The 22,241-nt window shown below is 49.5% G+C and overlaps 1 protein-coding gene across 3 annotated transcripts in view; it reads right to left on the reverse strand.

The window, feature by feature from the left end:
- Nucleotides 1–22,241, reverse strand: part of CCDC18 (coiled-coil domain containing 18) — a 1,483,839-nt gene that overhangs the window by 854,335 nt on the left and 607,263 nt on the right. The window lies entirely within an intron of this gene.

A 22,241-nucleotide genomic window follows, 5' to 3' on the forward strand; every position in this document is an offset into this window, starting at 1 on the left:
CTCACGCCTACAAATGCCTACACAACAACGGACCCAAAAACCTCAACAGAATCAACTTCCTCGTACCCAAAAGAAACCTCCGATCCTCCAACCGCGCACTGGCAGAAACCCAGCGCATCCACAGAGTCAGAGCAGGCGTAAGATCCTTCTCTCACATTGCAGCCAAGACCTAGAACGAGCTACCGGCAGACATCAGACGATCCCCCACCCTGAACACTTTTCAGGAGGACCCTCAAGACGTGGCTCTTCGGCTAAACAGATCTGGCAATTCTATACCGGAGAGATGAGGCAACAAATGGATGTTGAACAGACATCTTCTGGCCCTGTTTACACTTAAATAGGCTGTAGCATAACCTCTTGCTGCTTCTCATTTGGAGACGGACACTCTCCCAGGCAAGACTGACTGACGTGTATACATAAGTAGACTTCACTCACAAGTTGTGCTTTCGCACCATTTTTGATGCTCAACATGGTCATACTGCAGATTCGGAGACAGGGGCAGACAAAGCTGCGAATTACTCGGATATGGAAGTCATGTGTTTTTGTTTCCAGAGGTTTTCCAACCATTCCAGTATTGTCTTGTCCGAGGAATCCAGTGTGATCTTGTAGGTAGGACTAGGATGCCTGGTGGCGTTGAGGATTTCAATATAAGATGGTCCCCATTTACACTTAGAGAAAGGCCTTTGTTTTTTTTTTTCACAACACGTCTTGTGCCACCAAAGTCAAAACCAGCATAGCTGTAGGTGGTGAACATGATATCAGCTTGTGGAAATGAAAGATAGCCAATTTCAATTCAATTGTTAGAAATGCTCAATTTGACCCATTTGGTTGAGACTGAGATGGCTAATCAAGAGACCTTTTTCGTCAGTCATTTCGGCGCAGTGCAAACCAGAAGCAAGGGTTAATGTGAGGGGAAGCATCCATTTATTTAGTCATTAGGTCTCGACCTCTGCCAATGCGCTTGCGCATTGCAGATGTCGAGACTTATAGAGTTGGATCCACAAAAGCCAAACTAGGCGGATTGCGCCGAGTATATGTGCCCGTGCACGTGCTTTCCATTTGCTCTACGAGTTGCCTGCCTCGCATCATTGCATCAGACCCACCACAGCAATGTCGAGAGCTTCACTTCAAAGGGATCCGCTCTCCACCCCCTGCTTCACACTTCAAAGGAATGCGCCCCCTGCAAAGCCGAGAGCATTTCCCGGCCACTTTTAATTTAATTTTGCGGCCGCTTTTAAGTATCCTGAGTGTCTTTTGCGCTTGTTAAAATTATTTAACCCTAGTTTTTTTGGCCTCCGATTCAAACAGTCACCACTCCTTAAGTAAAATCTGTTGATCTTTCATGAGGTGTACATTACCCGCTTCAACGTTTTTCCTAAGCTTAGCTGTCTGTAAACACGGATGGGCCTCTGCTTTGCAGTGGTGAGCTTCCTTCACCTTACAAGGCCTCCCGTCTAGTTCTCGGTCTATGTACCCCTCCCCTCCTAGCCACAAATTTCTAATTCAGGAACCTCCTGAGCATTTAGGATTTTGGTTACTCTATGTGGTGTCTCCTTTATTTTTATTTAATGATCTTTTAAAACACTCAAACTCCTCTGACTTGATGCCCCGCCCCCATTAAAGAAGATGCTTCAATGCTTGCCTTGAAGCTACAACAGTATAAGTCACTCAGCACCACCACAGCACCACTCAGCACCACCACAGCATCACTCAGCACCACCACAGCATCACTCAGCACCACCACAGCATCACTCAGCACCACAGCAGCACTCAGCACCACCACAGCAGCACTCAGCACCACCCCACCACAGCACCACTCGGCACCACCAGATTATCACTCGGCACTACCAGATTATCACTCGGCACTACCACATTATCACTCGGCACCACCACATTATCACTCGGCACCACCACATTATCACTCGGCACCGCCACATTATCACTCGGCACCACCACATTATCACTCGGCACCACCACATTATCACTCGGCACCACCACATTATCACTCGGCACCACCACATTATCACTCGGCACCACCACATTATCACTCGCCACCACCACAGCACCACTCGGCACCACCACAGCACCACCAGCATCACTCAGCGCCACCCCAGCATCACTCAACGCCACCCCAGCATCACTCAGCGCCACCACAGCACCACTCAGCATCACCACATCACCACTCAGCGCTACCCCATTATCACTCAGCGCCACCACATTATCACTCAGCACCACCACATTATCACTCAGCGCCACCACAGCATCACTCAGCGCCACCACAGCATCACTCAGCACCACCACAGCATCACTCAGCACTACCACAGCATCACTCAGCACTACCACAGCATCACTCAGCACTACCACAGCATCACTCAGCACTACCACAGCATCACTCAGCACTACCACAGCATCACTCAGCACTACCACAGCATCACTCAGCACTACCACAGCATCACCCAGCACTACCACAGCATCACTCAGCAAAGCCACAGCATCACTCAGCAAAGCCACAGCACCACTCAGCAAAGCCACAGCACCACTCAGCAAAGCCACAGCACCACTCAGCAAAGCCACAGCACCACTCAGCAAAGCCACAGCACCACTCAGCAAAGCCACAGCACCACTCAGCAAAGCCACAGCACCACTCAGCAAAGCCACAGCACCACTCAGCAAAGCCACAGCACCACTCAGCGCCACCACAGCATCACTCAGCACCACCACAGCATCACTCAGCACCACCACAGCATCACTCAGCACCACCACAGCATCACTCAGCACCACCACAGCATCACTCAGCACCACCACAGCATCACTCAGCACCACTCAGCACCACCACAGCATCACTCAGCACCACCACAGCATCACTCAGCACCACCACAGCATCACTCAGCACCACCACAGCACCACTCAGCACCACCACAGCACCACTCAGCACCACCACAGCACCACTCAGCACCACCACAGCACCACTCAGCACCACCGCAGCACCACTCAGCACCACCGCAGCATCACTCAGCACCACCACAGCATCACTCAGCACCACCACATTATCACTCAGCACCACCACAGCATCACTCAGCACCACCACAGCATCACTCAGCACCACCACAGCATCACTCAGCACCACCACAGCATCACTCAGCACCACCACAGCATCACTCAGCACCACCACAGCATCACTCAGCACCACCACAGCATCACGTAGCACCACTACAGCATCACTCAGCACTACCACAGCATCACTCAGCACCACCACAGCATCACTCAGCACCACCACAGCATCACTCAGCACCACCACATTATCACTCAGCACCACCACAGCACCACTCAGCACCACCACAGCACCACTCAGCACCACCACAGCACCACTCAGAACCACCACAGCACCACTCAGAACCACCACAGCACCACTCAGAACCACCACAGCACCACTCAGAATCACCACAGCACCACTCAGAATCACCACAGCACCACTCAGAATCACCACAGCACCACTCAGAACCACCACAGCACCACTCAGCACCACCACAGCACCACTCAGCACCACCGCAGCATCACTCAGCACCACCGCAGCATCACTCAGCACCACCACAGCACCACTCAGCACCACTCAGCACCACCGCAGCATCACTCAGCACCATCGCAGCATCACTCAGCACCACCACAGCATCACTCAGCACCACCACATTATCACTCAGCACCACCACAGCATCACTCAGCACCACCACAGCATCACTCAGCACCACCACAGCATCACTCAGCACCACCACAGCATCACTCAGCACCACCACAGCATCACTCAGCACCACCACAGCATCACTCAGCACCACCACAGCATCACTCAGCACCACCACAGCATCACTCAGCACCACCACAGCATCACTCAGCACCACCACAGCATCACTCAGCACCACCACAGCATCACTCAGCACCACCACAGCATCACTCAGCACCACTACAGCATCACTCAGCACCACCACAGCATCACTCAGCACCACCACAGCATCACTCAGCACCACCACAGCATCACTCAGCACCACCACAGCATCACTCAGCACCACCACATTATAACTCAGCACCACCACTCAGCACCACCACAGCACCACTCAGCACCACCACAGCACCACTCAGAACCACCACAGCACCACTCAGAACCACCACAGCACCACTCAGAACCACCACAGCACCACTCAGAACTACCACAGCACCACTCAGAACCACCACAGCATCACTTAGCACCACCACAGTACCACTCAGCACCACCACAGCACCACTCAGCACCACCACAGCACCACTCAGCACCACTCAGAAGCATCTGAAGTGGTTGAACAGGTTAACGAAACATCAAAGCCCAGATTGGCGAAAGTGTGCTTCAACATCTATAAAATGGCCTGATGCTTTGCCTCTGGTGTTGATGAGTTTAAGAAGTACCCCAGACAGAAGAAATGGACAGTTCCCACACTAAATTGTTATGGAGAGAGCTATGAGCCAGCGTGCAGTGTCTGCTAATCAGTTAGATGAACATTAATGATGATTTGGTACTCTATTACTGTAAAGTATTGGCTGATGTGGTATGTTCTGTGTCTCAACAGGAGCAATGCCATAACCTCAGTCCCAGTGACTCGTCCTGGTCATGAAACACGTACAAAGTTGTGTTTGGAACACAAATGCTGTCAAATGTGGTGGTCTCCGTAATTAGGTACACGCTGCCCATACTCGCCGAGTCCCATGTCCCCTTGGAGATGCAGTATCTAAAGCAAATGTACCAGTGGTTACAATGATACACCTGATTCAGGTCAGTCAAACAGTACAGGGGGCTACAGCTACTGGGTCACGAAGCACTGATTCGAACAAGGGTCCGAGAGAGTCAGCTCTATTCGGTACTGAGGGACACAGAGAGGAAGAGCTGACAAGGTGAAAAACTGACGTAGTTGATGCAAACAGTGCAACTGAAATGCAAGTGATTAATGGAGAACATTGGCACAGCAGAACCGACAGCTTGAGGCACATTCTGACAGAATGCAGAGTACCCCCAACTGTTATCGAAGTCTCTAGTCATTTTGAACAGAGTGACACTGATGATGATGGACATTCAGTAAGAAGGTCAAAAAGAGCAATGATACAACATTGAAAATACGCTGCACCAGAATGGACTTACTTGGCAGGAACCAACGACTAGGAGAAAGCATATCACACTTTTTGCTTCCAAGACACAAGCTCACATAAACCACCTTGAGGAACTGTTATAAACGATTGAAGACATTAAAGGAAAAGAAACAAGCGGGGCGTGGCTAAGCCAGCCAAGATGGCGGACGTGCCAGAGTAGAGCTCCCTGCACAGGCCCGCAAAATCTGCAATCATCCTAATCAGACGAGCCCAACAGGGGAATTGAACGGTGTCTACCTGCTATCGAACTCCCACAAGCAACCAGAGACCGCAAGCAAGAACGATGAGAGGCTACATTGCAAGATCTGAAGAGACTCAGCCTTGTGGCTGCTCTCCCAAAATGGCAGCTATCGCGGACATCAGATGGGAAGCCCGATAGTCGTAGAGGTGAGCCGCGAGTAGCTGTGATACACTGGCTCGGAACGAAGCGGGACCCTAGCCTGGACCTGACACCGCGCAACGGCTGCTGTTGCTGGGCCACTGCCACAGGGAGAGTTGAGGTGAGGAGCGGGCAGGGGAGGCGCAGAAACAGAGTTGGTGAGAACGAACCTGTTCCCCGGCTAGCTGCTGGGCAACCCCGCAGTCGATGATGAACACTTGGGGCCGGCAGAGAGGCCCATGTGAATGAGGAATCCCTCCTCAACATCCAGACTGAGGACCACCAGGGCCCTCTAGGGCCTCCCAGAATCTAATTCAGGCCAGGCTCCATGGACAAACCGCTGACGGCAGAGGAGACGAGGTGCGATCCACAAGTCATGTAGTGCCGAGGACGGAGGCGCACCAGTGTGCGACCCAACAAGCGACCCAAGAAACCTGGGCAGCGAGACACTTGGTCACCATAAGGAGAGGGGAGAGAGGGCAGGCTCGCCCCCCTTCCAAAACTAAAGCCCAGTGGGGGACGCTTCCACCACCTGGGGGTTGGCGCTCAACCGACTGGGAGCCAGGAGACAGCGGTTGGCCCTACATGAGGGGGTGGTGAGCGGGCTCTCTTTACCATAAGAGCTCCTCCCGGGGCTAGCCCAGATCGGTGCCGCCGGGGCGGCAGTGCGACCCATGGCTGAGGCTACCTCTGGGGGATCACCCGAAGGACGGAGTAGGTGAGAGCCGAGGGCCCCAGAAAGCCATTACAACTTCACAGCGGAGCAAGAAGTCAGGACCCACTCGGAGGTGGTACAGCACTCCAAGGTTGCCTCGCTGTTTGACTCCTGTCCAAGAGGCACACATGGAGGAGTGGTTACTCGATAGTGAGGTGGCCAGGATGCAGGAGACCACTGCTCTACCATGAGGCGAGGGCACTCAGTTACTGCAGCACTAGGTCCAGAAGATGGGACCAATGCGAACACTCTTAGCCAGGTCGCAAGCCATACAAGCGGCATCTCAAAATAGTGGAACACAAGTGGGATATGAAAGCCTAATTAAACACTATGCAGGCATAGGCCCAGCAAAGGTGATCCGGCATGCCGCAGACGTCACACTGTTCGTGTTCGGCAGCAGGCCGCGAGGCGCAAGTGAGACTATGAGCATCCAGTGGGACACGGACCGAGATGCCTAGGGCAAACAGCGACGCTGGATCCTCTGGGCACTGCACTATTTAACTCCAGGGATTGTTGCAACAGGGATATCTCCAATCAAGACATAATTTCATCTCGTCCAAATGCTGTCGGACAGAGGGTCAAGCATGCAGGAGGGAAAATCTGTTATGAAGGCCTACTGAGCCGCTATAAAACTAAAGACTCCAACGCCTCCACCACCTCTGATAGTCTGGGGGCTACTGCCTCAGAGGGGGTTGGGTCCGCCGCACCAGTGGACACAAAGCGGAAAGACTCCCCAGGGGTTAACATTGGTGACCCGTCTCCTGCCACAAACGATCAACATCACCGGTCCTTTCCGGGTGACACGTAGGGGAGTGATCCCGCCACGCCACCGGATACATTATGGAGTGCCTACGCCCTACCACAGGATCGCAGACACCAGCCCTTGACCGGCGTCCACCCCCGATGATCCTCGATCAGCCCACAGCAGCCGAGCAGACTGCCTTGCAGTCGATGTCCGACAAGCTGGACAAAGTACTAGCGGCAATAGTCATGGGTCACAATGGAGAATAGGTATAGGACCCTGTGTTCAGACCTCGGTCTGTTACGAGATGACCACTGTAAACTAGCCGATAGAGTAACGGATGGTGAGATGGCCATTGCCACCCATCAGCCGTTAGCTAAGTCACAGGAGGAAGCCATGCAGGACCTTAAAATTTGTATCAACAGGCTGGAGCAGAGAGCAGACGACCTAGAAGGGCGGTCACGACAAAGCAACATCTAAGTGACCAACCTGCCGGAAGGGGCTGAAGGATCCAAACCGGTGAAGTTCATAGAGACACGGCTCAAATCATTCACCCCAGACACCAAACTCACACCCTTCTTTTCAGTGGAGAGAGCCCACAGGGTTCCAGCTCGACAGCCTCCTCCCGGGATGCCCCACAACCACTTCTCCTAAAGCTGCTCCACTTTTGGGACAGGGACGTGGTGCTGAGAGCAGCCAGGCCACATGGGCCACTTCAGGTGGAAGACAAACGAGTGATGATCCTCCCGGACAATTCTAGGGCACTGCAACAACAACAACAGGCTTCTTTCCTGGAGGCAAAACAGATGCTCTGCTGGAAGGGGGGCCAATATTCGCCCGCCTAAAGATCATATATGACGGGGACACTAAGTTCTTCACTGACCCGAGGGCATTGTTTGATTGAATGGACCTTCATGCGTTGGACGACCCCCTAACATACAAGTACCACGACGATGCGCCAAAAAGGGAAAAGAACCTCCCAGCGACCGGACCAAAAACACCAAAGCCCGGTCGCTGACTCCATGCATAGTTTGGCGTATAGCCAGTTGCGATATGTCTGCAAAGTTGGGGCACAGTCCCCTCGAAAAGTTTGAACTTCTTTTTAGATAGCCCCACGAATGTAATCCCACCCAGGACGAGCATCTTCATTTGACGGCATCACACAATAGGGGACGAGGGGTAGGATCAGCGCAAGATACCCCAAGCCCATGCCCCCAACCTCGGGACAAACTTAGGCTGGCCAATAACGCCAATAACGGCAGACATTAGTATCTTGTCCCTAAATGTTCCGGGAATGCACACAGCGCGTAAAACATATGCAGTTTACTCCTATGCCAAGCTCCAGAAAGCGCAGATAGTACTGTTGCAGGAGACACCTCACAAAGGTCGAATTGGAACAAGTGCAAAAGCACTGGCGCGGCACTTTCTGTGCTATCACATACTTTGCATTTGCACGTGGAGAGGTGATGTGGATAAGGCCGGGGATCCAGTTTAAGGAAACCGGTCAAGCGGGTGGACAAAGAGAGGCAGCATGCCTTCATAGAAGGGCTCCTAGACGGCCAACCCCTACTCTTAGGTCATATTTACGCCCCAAACACTGACCAGGGGAAGTTCTGGGACTCTCTATCAGCAATCCTGGCACAATTCACAGCATCGCCTTTGGTACTAGGAAGGGGGGGGGGGGGGACTACAGCTGCGTGCTGGATGTATCCCTAGACGGGTCACACTCCCCCCCCCCCCCTCGAACGCAGGCACCTTTGCAAAAGCATAAATGGAGCAATTCTGATCAAGGGCACAGCATTGGTCTTTAACAGATGTATGGCGGAACCGAAGCCCATCTACTAGGCTATATTGTTTCCACTCGATACACCATAATCTACAGGTGCGCCTCGAACGGTTCCTGTGCTCGCCAACAATACTCCCCATGGCCTGGCAAGTAGATTACTTATGACACGTGGTCTCTGATCACAACGCAGATCTTCTAAGCCTCCAATTGCGGCCACCCCACCCACCAGTCTCCACCTGGAAACTGCAGCAGGAATGCTTGGAAGACCCACTCTTCCGCCACAACCAAGCAAACAGTATTGAAGAATATTTTGCAAATAATGCCAATAAGGCATCCACTAGGACACTAGAGTGGGAAGCCTTCAAGGTAGTCCTCATGGGGGCCTGCATCAGGCAGATAGCGGGATTCTGCCAGACACTAGGCCGAAGCTTGCAGAAAGCTGAACCAGAGCTAGCGGGGGTGACCAGGGCGGCAGACGTGGGCTCGGTGACCCCAACCCAAGTTGCAGAAGTTTTGGCAGACCTACGAAAATACAACTTTAAGCTATAAGCACTCCGGAGGCATAGGGAGAGGGACAGATCAGGGACACATCTCACCTGGCTAGCCCGCCAGAACCAGGACACGCGACCAATTACTGAGATCGTGGGCCCTGCTGGCAGGTGGCCACTTCCTAGTCGAATACCCTATGGCTCTTCCAGGACCACCACATAACGATATACAAGAGCCCAGAACAGGGCTGTCAAGAGCAGGTCAACTACTCCTTAACGCCCCTCAAAATACCCAAACTCCGAGCGAGGACAAGGCTCTCCTCGAGGCAGCCATCACACCCTCGAAAGGTGAAGCATGCAATTCAGGCCCTAGCCCAGAACAAAGAGCCCGGGAAAGACGGCCTACCTCTAGAATACGATAGCACCTTCACCAAAATTGGTAGACATGTACGAGGCAGTGCTAGAGGAGAAAGAACTGCCTGGCTCGTTGCGGGAATCTCTCATAGTCTCAATTCTGAAGCCTGAGCAAAACGTGATGCAGCGGACTTCATATAGGCCAATAACGTTGCGCTGATTGTAAGATTCTAGGCAAGATTCTGGCGGATTGACTGGGCTCAATGCTCCTGCCATTAACACACCCGGACCAGAACGTGTTTGCCCGGTTAGGAATACTTCCCAAAACATCCGTAGGCTCTTTCATGTCCAGGATTGAGCTTCAGGTCACTACTCCAGAGCGACTTGCCTTCAGAGCATAAGTGAAACTATTACAAAAATCTCACGTCCAGGGTATGACTGGGTAAATACATCTTGCCACCCCTCCAGGTGTCTGTGTTTTATGTTCATCATTGTTATTATTATTATTATTATTATTTATTTGTAGAGCGCGTAGTCACCCGGGGGTATCCCAGCGCTAAAAGATCCTATCTCCTAAGTTCAGTGGGACAGGGGAGGAAGAGGAGGAGAAGGAAGAGGACGGGGAGAGGGGCACGGAAGAACAGGGTAAAGGCCAAAGGTGATTCACTGAGGAAAGAGGTGGGTTTTGAGCTGTTTCCTGAAGCGGAGATATTGTGGTTCGAGTCGCAGGACTCGGGGGAGTGAGTTCCAAAGTCGTGCGGTATGGACTGAGAAACGTCTTCCTCCTGACCGGGCTTTCTTGAATCTGGGGATAGCAATGAGGTTTTCCGTGTCCGAGCGGAGGGGTCTTAAGGATTTGTAGGGGGTGATAAGTTTCTTAAGGACAGGGGGGCCTTGATTTTGTCGTAGTTTGTGAGCTAGACACAGGGCCTTGAATTTGACCCGCTCTCTAATGGGGAGCCAGTGGAGGAGTTTTAGGGCCGGTTTGGCCGAAGCTCTGGCAGGGGTATTTGTGAGAATCCGGGCCGCGGTGTTCTGAATTCTCTGAAGTTTATTCAGAGTCGCCTCGGGGGCGCCCAGGTATATCACATTGCTATAGTCAAGCCTCGAGATTATTAGGCCTTGAATTAGCAACTTTTGGGAGTTGGTGGGCAGGAGGGGCAGGACTTTCCTCAACGATTTCAGGAGTCCGAAACAAGTCCCGGCCACTTTCTTTGCCTGCACGGTAAACGAGAGGTCAGTGTCAAGCCACACTCCCAGACTCTTTACTTCTTCTTTAGGTTCGGGGGGAGGGCCCAAACAGGCTGGCCAGATGTTCGGGGAAAGTGTGAGTCCTTTCGGGCCGAGGAGCAGAACCTCCGTTTTTGACCCATTTAATTTTAGGGCTGAGGTGTTCATCCAGCGATGAACCTGCGCAAGGCAATTAAATAGGTCTGCTGGTTGTTGTCTGGGGTGGGATAGTGATACAACCAGTTGTGTGTCGTTGGCGTAACTGACGACGCTCACTCCGAATGGGATGATGACCTCCTCCAATGTGGACATATAGATATTAAATAATGTGGGGCTCAGGGAGGAGCCCTGAGGCACGCCACATTGTGGGGAATTTCGGAGGAGCGGGCGTTGTTCTCCCAGATCTGATAGGTCCGTTGAGCCAGGAAGGATGCAAGCCAGGCTAGGGCAGAGCCCTCTACACCAGCTCCCTTGAGTCTTTTGATGAGAAGTTGGTGGTTGACGGTATCGAAGGCCACACTTAGGTCGAGGAGGATCACTGCCACTGATCCTCCTCCATCCAGTAGCGCTCTGGCCTCCTCAACCGCTGCCAGGAGGGCGATGTCCGTGCCCTGCCCTGGACGAAAGCCCGTCTGGGAACTTTTTAGTATGTTGTTGACCTCCAGGAACTGCTAAAGTTTTTTATTAACCAGTTTTTCAGCAATCTTGCTGATTCCTGGGAGTAGGGAGATGGGCCTATAGTTAGCCAGGTTTTCGGGGTCGAGGGAGGGTTTCTTTAACAGAGCTTTCACGACCGCCGCCTTCCAGCTCGGGGGTACAACTCCCTGTTGGAGTGAGGTGTTGATCAGATGAGTCACGGGGGGTTGATCGTGGGAGCTACCTCCTTAAGAATTCGAAGCGGGGCGGGATCCCTGGGAGAGCCGCTTTTTATGGATATTAACGTGTTTCCCACTTCTTCGGTCGTAACTTGACCCCAAGAGGAAAGACAGCTGGGTGTCGGGGGTTCGGGGGATCGTTTTCCTCGCCCGGGATCAGGGGGGGAATTGAATCGAGAATTTTTTGGATTTTTCCATGAAAGAAATCAGCCAATTGTTGGCATTTAGTCTGGTCAGCTATGGGGTCTGTGGAATGTCTTGGTCCGGGCACTGGGGTTTTCAGGAGATCTTTTAAGATGGCATAGGATTCCTTGCTGGAGCATACTGCTTTCTCTATTCTTTCCTGGAAGAACGCGCTTTTGGTTTTTCGGATGCCGGTTTTATAATTTAAGAGAGAGGTAGAATAAATATCTTTGTTTATTTCCGATTTGTCTTTCCTCCAGGAGCGTTCCGTTCTCTTGCACTCTTGGCGCAGGGCTTTAAGCTCTGGAGTGTACCATAGAGCCGAGGCTACTCTTTTGGGATGTTTGAAGGAGGAAGTTTTAGGGATGAGTGCATCAAGAGAAGAGGTGATCCATTTGTTAAATTGCTTATCGGCTATGGCAGGATCAATGGCGAGCTCAGGAGTGGACTCTGCCAGAGCGGCGGCCCATTCCCCAGGTGCGAGTTTGTGCCACCGTCTGTCGGTGATCTGAATTTTAGTACTTTGGGGGTTGGTGGTGGGTGTTTCCCAGGAGATAGGGACGAGAAAGTGGTCCGTCCATGGGAGGATCAGGGGAGACTTAGTGGTGATGGTTGTCGCATTAGTGAGGACGGGATCCAGTAAGTGTCCCTTCTCATGGGTGGGCTCACAAAGTTATTAGTGCCCTAAGTTCTACTTGATATGAAACATGAATGCAAAACAACTGCTTAAAAGATAGTCTTTCCGCATTATAATGTAGTTATAAGTAACGTTAAAATGTAACCTCTACCAAAAATCAGAACACTACGACTAAAAGACTACAACAACTAGAAACGGTACGCTGTCCTGTTTCTATGTTGCGGCCCTATTTTTCGCATAAAGAAGAGAGGACGCCCAGGAGGTCATTTTTACTTCCGGGGGCAGAGCCAGCACAAGACGAAGAAACGCTGCAAGCGGGTAAGACTAACGCTTGAAAGAGATCCCCAGCCCGTGAGTAGAACTACTACTAAATGCTGCCTGTGTTACTTTACTTTCAGCCTGGGATCAGTGTATCCTTAACCCCTGAAGCAACGCGCATGAGAATTAACAGAGGTAATAACATTTTTCATTTTAATAATCGGCAAACGGGTGACAACGCCATCAATCTTCTGTACACATTTTTAATAATATCCAATTTGCGCGGTGAATAAAGACAGATTCTTAATATTGTAACACTCTGACTAAACTAGCCTAAAACATCAGACCAGCCAGTTTTTAACTATCCTTCATATATAGCTGAACCATGATAGTCCCCATACCCACACTTTCCCAGTAGGTATTGAAGCTACAGTAAGCCAACCATAGTTTAACTCAAATTGAGAAAAGAATTATATATGAATAAGTGCTGTGTGTGCTATATACCTACTCCGTATTGTTAGTTTGCTTTTGTCTCTGTATTTACAGGTACATCATTTCCTCCAAGAGCAACATAGTGGCTACATAGAAACCACTTAAATTACTACACAAATCGTGTAAGTACTATTTGTTTTAAAGTCCTGATGAATGCCCCATAGACCCGGCTGGGCATGGTGGGGCAGAAACATGTCGACCGTCTTCCAAGTGGTATAACAGGATCTAGTAACACGATCCAACAGTATACCCACCTATTTGTTTTAACAACATCCCTTACCCAATTTTTAGGTTTCGCCTGGCGTTCGCTGCGCAGCAGCGTTCGCGCAGGCGAAATCTTATGTTAGAACAGTAAGGGGGCTTTGTCCCGCCTGCTCTTCCATTAGCTAGCTCCATAAATGGAGGTTAGCCTTTGGAAGACATGGTTGTCCATCACTCTTTCCCCCGTCACAACGCGATTCGGGGGCGTTTCCATGTCTTTTTTTTAAGTCCCGCCCCCCACACCCTCCCTCTCGCCGTCCCGTTGTCCATGCCGTCTCCCTCCCGCCCGCTGTCCGTGCCTCCTCCCGCCCGCTGTCCGTGCCTCCTCCCTCCCGCCCGCCCACTGTCTGTGTTCGATGCTGTCCAATGTTGCTTACAGATCCTACCGCTCTGCCTCTCCCTATCTATATAAAAACACAACAAATATATATTGTTAGGGTGCTTTTTGTCAGAAAGCTATTTTCCTCATCTCGAAGCTGATGATGTCGTACAGAGGTTGAAGGACGAGCGAAGGGTGGTCTGCTGAGGGGCAGGGCCTCGGCGGCTCAGCTGAAGGGGGACGACCTGTGGGGTCAGCGGAGATGATGGAGAAACAGAAACGAAGGAGGCGGCGGAGCAGGCATGAGCAGAGGCAGGAGGAGAAGGGAGGGTGATCAGCTGACGAGGCTGGTGACTGAGAGGAAGAGGAGGGTGACGCGGGAGCTCATCAGAGGAAGAGGCTGCTTCAGAGAAAGGCCCTGCCAATCTGCTCAGGTACAGACTCGGATGTCAGAGCCCGGGGGGGTCGGAGACAACTTGGGGCTCTTGGTGGGGGTGACGCAGTGGACAGGCAGGGTGGAGGGGATATCGAGAGAAAGGGAGGGCGTCGTGATGAAGGCAAGGATGGCGGGGAGTGAATGGAGAGCGGTGTAGGGGGTTCAAGTGATACCGGGGCTGGAGGGAGAGTAACGGGGGCGGAGGCTGATGGTATGGAGAGCTGGAAGCAGATGCAGGCTACAGGGAGAATTAGATCTGGCTGGGGTTAGCCGATGAATGGAGGCGTGATCGGTGCTCTGGGACACAATTTCCATCCTGGTTTATTCTTTTTGCGGGTGCGGGGGATGGATACATGTCAACTCTGCAGCACCAAGTGCATCACACAGGAACTTTGCTGGTTCCTGGCTCATCGGGGGAGGGGGCCGGAAAATGTTTTAATAGTTTACAATACTGGATACCGATCCAGGACCTTGTCTTCCTCCTGCTGAACACTGATTTTTTATGTTTATTTACTTCAGGTCCGATCTCTGCAGAGGGTTTTGTTCTGCGCAGATTGGGCTTCCATGAAAGTGGAAGACACCCCCTTTCTCAGTCTAGCCGTATGGGGCTGGAGGCCGGGGAGGGCTCAGATGCATGACCACTGGTGCTCGGCGGGGCACGAGGCTCTAGAACAGGAATATTTATCTCGTTGCTTACACAATAAACAAAACATACTGTTTCATCATTTGTGAGGGCCCGACACAGAAATACAACTTTACTGACCACTTTCATAATGTAAACATGCCCAGTAATCTATTAGTCAACGAGCATGAATGTACAGAATATAACAGCTATTGTGACTTTAAAAAGTATTACAGGGGGGAGGAGCTACGTCAGCAAACAAGATGGTTGCTTAGGCTCCCGGCTCTGCCGACCTCCGTAACCCGCCGCGATATCCTGTACATTATCCTGACTTTGCGCCTGGTCTCTGTGTGCATGAACTGTTCCGCACTCCGATGGTGAAATCCGGAAACTTTTATCGACTTGTTGGATGAAGTTCTGTCGTGTTGAAGTTTGCGGCCTGCTCCAGCGGTGAAGCCGGTGCCTCGAGTACTTTCACAGCCGGGCTGCAGTGCAACAACATCGGCCAGATGAACCAGGCTGGGTTCGGTCAGCCGGAGTGGAGGCTTTGTTTCAGCCCGGATTTGGCGGCGATCGTCTCTACTGCTCGTTATCGATGGAGGAGTGATTCTGCTTATTGCTGGCTGTGAGTGGGGGTTCCCGTCCCGCGGGCCCGGTATCGGGGCCACCGGGTTCGTGGTCCGGGACCTCTGGCCTGCGGCCTTAACGGTGTGGACCGTGGCTGCGAGCAAAGACCGGTCACCCTCCGCATCAGCATGTTCGCGATCCTGTTTGTTCCCCCCGAGGATGCCGGATTCACCCGGGGAGGTGATTGGGATTGATATCGGGCATGAGACCGTGGATCGAACGATGCCTGAGCCATCGCTGAGGTCAGTACTGGCGGAAATGTGGGCATTTCGATCACAGGTGGATATCTTATTGAGCAAATTGGATTCGCGCCTATCTGAGATGCTCCTGGTGGACCCGGACCCGGCCTTACGGTTGAAACAGGAATCTGCTGCCATTCAAACCGTGGCCATTTTGACTCCGTGCGAGAGCCCCGTGAGGAAACAAGCATTCGAACCATCGGATGGTGCCCTGGGAGACAGTGTTCCCGAGGATGTCATGATATCACCGAACCTTCCGTTACTATTGGCTCTGGAGAGATCAAAGGGCGTTCCCCTCCCGGAGACTTCTGTTTGTGACTTTCCTTTCACTTTGTGGTCGTCTTCTCCTTCCTTGGTGACTCTACGACTCCTGTGCAGGATACATTGGGACTGTTCATCCAGGAGGGAGAGTTCTTCAGCGTCTAAAGTTCCAGTGGACCTACTGCCTGCAAATCGCCATGGATTGATTTTTGATGACTCTTTTCTCCTTTATTACCTCTTAGTGTGTCTTTGGGTCTCGATGGGAGGGGTCCGTGTTCTTGTTCGGAAGGGCCAAGGTTAAGATTGACTAGGTTGGGAAGGGTTGGAGTGGGTTTCACAAGTGTTCGACCTGTAACTGCTTACTCTAAGAGGCTGGGCGGTGTTTTCCGGTACCCTCTAATTTCTTCTATAGTGTTGTCATAAATGTTCTTTTATTGATAGGGGGTGGCTGTATCTGGCGGGGGGTCTAAAGGGGCTGGGAGCCCAAATGTCTATGCCCACTCTTCTTCCTTCCTTTAGGGTTTAGTTATTAGGGGCGACAGGCACGCTGCTAGTGGGGTTAGGCTGTAGCCATCTGCAGGGGTGCAGGGTGGGGGGCGGGGGGTATTTTGCCTTTTTTATTTTCTATGGCCTTTCTTTTCCTTCTCTTTGTTTCTTAAGTATCAGTATAGCTACGAATCATTCGGACTTTTATCGTATGCTTGTATCTAGTGCTCATGCTTTTATGATATCCAATTTCCGGTTGGCAGGCTCTGAGAATTGGCGCAACATGGAATGTATATTGTGTGTTCATTTGCATCGATTTGTATACTTTGGCGCCGATTCTCCATCACAGTGGTTATTATGTGTCTATCCTGTCTCTCACCCTGTCCCCCGCATTATCTGGTTTGATTATATGGCACCTGATCCTCTCTCATATAATATACTAGCAGCCCATCCCGACCTTGTCCGGGAGCAACAGGCAGCTTCCCCGACCCCCGCCCGCCCCTACATTGTCCATTATGCCGGGCCCCCGCCCGGCCCATCCCCCGCCTTCCCCGACCCGAGCCACTTCTCAATGGACTTTGGGTCCCCTTACCTCCGCCAGCGCTCCTCCATCTAAAACCCCTGTGGCTACACGTCACTTTTTCCTCCTGTAATGCACCGTTTGTCTTTTCGCCGCCCGCCTGCTCCGACCTCCGCCTGCCCCGACCCCCGCCTGCCCCTACATGAGTGCCCTTACCTCCGCCGGCGCTGCTCCCGCCTGTCCGCTCGCACCACCACTCCTCCCCTGTGCCATGTTCACCGCTCCTCCTCCGCCGCCGGTCCTCTGCTCCGGACGTCACCGCTCCTCCCCCGCGCCATGTCCGCCGCTCCTCCCCGTGCTCCTAACGTGACCACGCACGTCGCGGCCGGCACTACTTTTGAGGGACTACTTTTTTTTATCTAAAATTTTAAATAACGTTTATTTTTTAAATTTATGTAGCCTATAACCATCTACACACCCTGCCGATTTCAACGGTGTATCGGGTGTGTAGATTGGTGCAGTGGTTCCCGAGTTTACCCGCCTCAAAGCCTGAAAGTTTCTGCTTTATTATAGTAGTATAGAAAACGAAACCTCGGACTCATTTTGAAACTTAGTTGTGCATTCTTATACCAGTTTTGTCCTGAATCGCTGCAAAACCTCTGGGTTGTCGGCTGATGAGCTGTGTAGTACGGTAATATTGGTGGTTTTAATCTATCTAGCGGCCAGCCCCCGCAGTTGTAGGCCCATGCTTGTATTTTCTTGAATGCTACAATAAAGGTTTTAAAAAAAGAAAAAGGATTACAACGACACTCATACTAGCTGCGTACTGTCACTGCTACTGTTTTTTCATTAAAGAGCTGTTCAGAGTCAGCCGGGCAGTTTAGCTACGAATCATTCTGACTTTTATCGTATGCTTGTATCTAGTGCTCATGCTTTTATGATATCCAATTTCCGGTTGGGCAGGCTCTGAGAATTGGCGCAACATGGAATGTATAATGTGTGTTCATTTACATCGAACCAAATGATGCAAATGAACCATGAAGGAAAGCTAGGCCTGGGCCTGGTACTGCCAGGGGTGCTCGTCGACACCTCAGCCTTTAAAAGGCCCCGAACTATAGCAACAAATATGATGAGACGTTTCTTTGCCAGCGCGGCGCGAGGAGCACAAGGAGGAGGGGTGAAGGGCACCGAAGAACACTGCTGAGATATGGGGAGATGCGTGGGCCATGGGGAGGGTTCGCCGTGTATGGAGGAACACGTAGGGAGCAGCAGGGCTTTAACTGGGACGAAAAACTGGAGGGTCTCTACAAGGGGCGTGGCAAGTGTAATTAAGGGCGTGGCTTAAAAACATATACAATAAAAATCTGCCTTAACATAGTGTGCCACCCGACTTGTGTGTTGCTGTTTCTGTCATTGCATCCTAGGTGTGTGGGCGTGTGTGGCTCTGGGTGTGTGTGGCTCTGGGTGTGTGTGGCTCTGGGTGTGTGGGGCTCTGGGTGTGTGGGTGTGTGGGGCTCTGGGTGTGTGGGTGTGTGGGGCTCTGGGTGTGTGGGGCTCTGGGTGTGTGGGTCTCTGGGTGTGTGGGTGTGTGGGGCTCTGGGTGTATGGGTGTGTGTGGCTCTGGGTGAGGGTGTGTGGGGCTCTGGGTGTGTGGGTGTGTGTGGCTCGGGGTGTGTGTGGGTGTGTGTGGCTCTAGTTGTGTGTGTGTGTGGGGCTCTGGGTGTGTGGGTGTGTGCGGCTCTGGGTGTGTGGGTGTGTGCGGCTCTGGGTGTGTGGGTGTGGCTCTGGGTGTGGGTGTGTGTGTGTGTGTGTGTGGCTGGCTCTGGGTGTGTGTGTGTGGTAGTAATTGCTGTCTGCTGTGCTCGTCCAGTAGGGTACAATAGGTCTTACATTTGCGAGAGATAACGCTGTTGGCAATGTAAAAGACAATGCCATTTATTTATCTGTTTTCAAATCCAACACATAAATAATATTTTTGTCATTTACAAGTCCAATAGCTCTAACTTTTGCAAAGGCAAAACCGTTGCATTGTAAATGTTTGTTATTAAAAGTTACTAAAGGGAGTAGGCTTGTTTTATAAGGAATTTTTGAATATTTATGAGGGTCATTATCTATCTCTGGACACTATTGCGTCAACCAGAGGTTGCCTCAGGCTTGAGGCTTGCATACAGCACAAATAAGAAACCCAATGATGATGCAATAAAGCATGTGTATAAGCGGAGAATCAAGATATACCGCTAACGATCTTACCATTGCATGTATGAGGGGTTTTTAAAAAAAAAAAGATGAAACCTAGGTAACGCAGTTACAAGTGTCCATTCTCACTCTGATTTTTGAATGTTAACATGGGGAAACTGAATGGACAGATATTCCTCCTCCCCACCTGGTGATTGGTACTATCATGTGGGACAATCAGATGGATTCAATTAATTTAAACACACATGCTCAATAACAGGCACTAATGCTGCTGAAGTAATTGAAGACATATTTGGTGCAATAATTCCATCAAAAAATTCAAAAAACTTTCCACTGTAGTTGATAGATTATCGACTGATAGAACTGGAGGATTTCTTTCCATAGATACTGAAATGTTGCCATCAGATCTATGGTGTTACAAAATCGACTTGCATTAGATGTTGTTCTTGCTAAAGAAGGAGGATTCTTCTGGATGCTGAAAGTTCAATAATGTTGCACATATATCCTTGACAAAGGTAAAGATTTGCAGGGGTATATTACCAACATCACACACTTGGAATAAGATTTAAGTGGACTTACAGTTGGTGGCACGTGGGAATCAATTGGGAAGGGTTTAACTTCTGTGGGAAAATGGTTCACCAATCTGGGAGGTAGTTTAGTAGGAAAAATATTAACAGCAATACTAACCATTACTATTTGAATACTAATCCTTTTTTATTAAAATGTCTAAACGCACAAAAGCAAAGAAATAAGCAAGGGGAGTGAAAAGAAAGAAATCAGAAATAGAACTATAGGAAAGACAATGTGGATATTATGACAAACTAAAAGAACAATCCAGATTTACATTTTTGAAAACATCAGCACTATAATCGTGACATCAAAGTATGATGGCTTAATTTGCCATCAAAGGGGGAATTGATAGAACAAAGATTTCACCTAACGATTTTAATGACGAAAGAAAATTATTATGACAACTTTTATGCAAATGATGACCAACTTGTGTTGAGTTCCATGCTTTTGAAAATGGCATACAAATATAATTCAGATATTGCATTGTAAAAGCATGCAGATGGATAGATAATTTGATACATATTATGTGCTCAATTTCAATAGGTGTGATTATTAATCATGGACTGATGGACTGGATTCCAATGCAATGAATGTGAAATTAATAAGACTAAAGAAAATAAATGTAAAGTAGATTGATTTTCATGTGGAAAGTACGAAATTATTATTTCATGTTATAACGTGTGCACCAAATATGACAAAAGAAAAGTAGGTGCTAAACAAGTACGCTTAAAGGTGCCTTAGTGAAACTTCTTTAAACCTATGTTTCGTATATGTAATTATTGAAAAGCACTCAAACGATAAAGATTAATATGCATTTTCTTATATTTGTAATGTTGACACTTACAATTTTTTTATACGTTTTTTATTAGTTTATACGTTTTTTATAAGAATTATGATCTGATTGAAATGTTTATTGTGTTTTGAAGTTAATATATTTGTTTCCATATTAGTGTGCGACTCACAATTTTACATAAGTGTCATATATTAGCCATATTTCATGTTGGCCTCATTTTTACTTTCCTTTTTCAGTGAAGTCATAGACTGAATATTCTGAAGCGTCTGCGAATATTCAGTAAACCATCAAGATGTATTGAAATGATAACTGTTTCCTTTGACATCTCTTGGACCCATGGACTGAATACTATGTTTGCAACAAATGTAGGTACATTTTGGAACACCTATTTGGGAAGGTGGTACTAGTGAACTGTAAAGTTTGCTTTCTTATATGTTCTAGTGTTCAAAGTGACCCATACTCACATGACCTAAGGAAGCTGTGTAATCAATTTTCTTAATTTGTCCAGATTGTATATTTTTTCCTGCTAAACCACCTGCATCTCACGTTGGGCTGCCCAATGGAACTGAGTGGTTTGACAATTTTGGTGATGCTAGTGGATGTCACCCCAGAAACGTATGGAGTATAATTGCTCAAATTTTGGGAAAGCGGAGAGTAGTGAAGAAGCGACTTTGTGAGACTGCAATGCGACTTTGTGACGTGATGCTGCATGCTGCAATTTGCTGCCGACCTGTGTGCTAACACAGATTGAATCTTTCGGCTCAATGGTTCATGTCATGCTGCTGTGACTTTTGTTGTTGAGGCGACAGACAAACAGACTGCTGTCTTGACGAACTGGAACTGGCTACTTGGACCTTTGATGAATTTTCCTGAGAGTCTTTACAAGGCTCACCTGGCTTCCTATCAACACATATGCTGTATGAGTTAAAATCTGCCTCGGCTGAGAAAGATTTCACTGATCATTCATCATATTATCCCGGATTCTCGGAGGCTTGGTATATATTAATTGAATCCTTTACTAATTGACATTAGGGCTATATGGTATCTTATTTTAATGCAAATGTTTTTTATCTATAAATGAATAACTAAACTGAATTTTAAACTGATTCTGCTGATTCGGTCTCATCATACCTTATGGGTAAATAATTTGATTTTGAGTCACTTATATAGTCATTGGGGGAGTATTCCTGAGTGTAATGAAATTGAGTTGAAGATACAATTATCCTATTTCTGTCCCTCACTGGATAACTGTCCATCCTCCGAATATCCAGTCCCTTTCAGCACAGAATCCAAATCCATCGGCAGACCAACTGTGGGTAATAGGTAGCAAGAGGTTAAGGAGATATATTTATATACACACCTATACTTATATTATATGAACATATATACACATAATAAAAATATTACAAAATGTATTACATTGGGTCCAGTAAATGCCACAACAGTATCAAACCAGCAAAGAGGTGTCAACAGTATCGAACAAGCAAAGAGGTGTTTCCACACTTCGGAAATCAATAGGTTACTGGATCTTTTTAGATGGTGGCTGGATAATAGTGACTTGTCACAGAATGGTCTCCCGACTAGGGTGGCAATGTTTTGTCTCATA

This window comes from Lissotriton vulgaris, chromosome 1_1, assembly GCF_964263255.1.
Source record: "Lissotriton vulgaris chromosome 1_1, aLisVul1.2, whole genome shotgun sequence".
NCBI classification, from domain to species: domain Eukaryota; kingdom Metazoa; phylum Chordata; class Amphibia; order Caudata; family Salamandridae; genus Lissotriton; species Lissotriton vulgaris.